Consider the following 1,952-nt stretch of genomic DNA (forward strand, 5'->3'; position numbering starts at 1 on the left):
TTTGTCCTCTTCCTTTGATTTAGTGTTTCTGTCGTATTTTCTTGCCATTGGTATTAGTTTAAATACTACAAGTTGAATTTCTTAATCAAGTTTATTAGTTTAAGCAGAACTGAAAAGGAGAAGCTACGAGTGGAAAAAGGCAAGAGAGTGTGAGACTAATATCAGGAAAAAGCCAATTTAAGAGTGAAACATAAGTGTGAGTAACATAATTTGAGTGTAAACACGTGAGGGAGTGTTGTGAGGAATTATTTCTAACATTTTTTTTTTGTAGTTTCAAATTATGTCTTCTAGGGGCGAAGCATCAAACAGAGGAGGGGAGGAGTCATCCATCATGTTGCAGGCTATGCAACAATAATTTGAACGTATGAACGTGGTGTTTAATGATATTCGGGATCGGATGGATAGGCAAGACGCTGTTATTGCTTCTTTGCGTGAGGAGCGTCCCCAAAGAGCCCCTAATGCTAGAAGGCAAGAAAGACGTGCGCGTGTAGATGATTCTAATGACTACCATGATGATGAGTTTGAAGATGAAGAGGATCAAACTTCATTGAACAATGAGGGTAAGTTTGCGCCAAGGGGAGAAAAGCGTGGTAGAGGTTTTCGAAGAAATCCAAGATGGCAAGATGGGACTGATAGAAGCCTAGGAAACATCAAAATGAAGATACCATCGTTCCAAGGGAAAAATGATCCAGAAGTTTACTTGGAGTGGGAGAAGAAGGTGGAGTTCATCTTTGAGTGCCACAACTACTCCGAGGAGAAAAAGGTAAAACTAGCTATGATTGAGTTTACTGATTATGCTATTATATGGTGGGATCAACTTGTGATGAACAGAAGGAGAAACTATGAGAGGCCTATTGAGACATGGGAGGAAATGAAGGCCACCATGAGGAGGCGGTTTGTCTCTAGTCACTACTATAGGAGCGTGGATGACTATCACAAGGAGATGGAGATTGCCATGATTCGGGCTAATGTAGAGGAGGATAGAGAAGCTACTATGGCAAGATTTCTGAATGGACTGAATCGAGACATTGCAAATGTGGTGGAGTTGCAGCACAACGTAGAGTTGGAGGACATGGTGCACATGGTAATAAAGGTGAAACGACAACTTAAAAGGAAAGGAACTCGGTCATTTCAAAATCTGAGCTCCTCTACTTCATGGAGGTCAAATGGGAGGAAAGACGAAGGGGCTGTTTTCAAGTCCAAAACCGAACCACTAAAAAGGAGAGATGAAGCTCCCAATGTCAACAAAGGTAAAAATGAATCTCAAACTCGTAATCGTGATATTAAGTGTTTTCGTTGTTTGGGAGAAGGTCATATAGCTTCACAATGCCCAAATAAGAGGACCATGATTACACGTATTAATGGAGAGGTGGAAACTGAAAGTGAGGGAGATGATGATCAGATTCCATCACTTGAGGATGCTTGTGATGATAATGTGGAGTATCCAGTAGAGGGTGAGTCACTTGTGGTTAGGCATGCTTTAAGTGCCCAAGTCAAAGAGGATGATATGGAACAACAAAGGGAGAATATTTTTCATACTAGATGCCATGTCAACAATAAGGTATGTAGTATGATCATTGATGGGGGGGGGGCTGAACTAATGTGGCTAGCACTACCTTAGTGGAAAAATTGAATTTACCTACCTTGAAACACCCTAGACCATATAAGTTGCAGTAGTTGAATGATTGTGGAGAGGTTAAGGTAAATAGGCAAGTACTGGTTTCTTTTTCAATTGGGAGGTACAAGGATGAAGTACTTTGTGATGTTGTTCTAATCCATGCGGGTCACATTTTATTGGGTAGGCCTTGGCAGTTTGACAGAAAGGTCAATCATGATGGGTTCCAGAATAGGCATTCTTTTGTAAATGATAATAAAACTATTACTCTTGTACCGTTGACTCCAAGACAAGTGTATGAAAATCAAATGAAATTGAAAGGAGAGATTGATTTGAA

At 40.4% G+C, this 1,952-nt stretch overlaps 1 pseudogene; it reads left to right on the forward strand.

The window, feature by feature from the left end:
• Positions 1-364: 364 nt before the first annotated feature.
• Positions 365-1,952, forward strand: part of LOC112023837 (uncharacterized) — a 6,166-nt pseudogene continuing 4,578 nt past the window's right edge.

This window comes from Quercus suber, unplaced genomic scaffold (assembly GCF_002906115.3).
Source record: "Quercus suber isolate HL8 unplaced genomic scaffold, Cork oak 2.0 scaffold_44, whole genome shotgun sequence".
NCBI classification, from domain to species: domain Eukaryota; kingdom Viridiplantae; phylum Streptophyta; class Magnoliopsida; order Fagales; family Fagaceae; genus Quercus; species Quercus suber.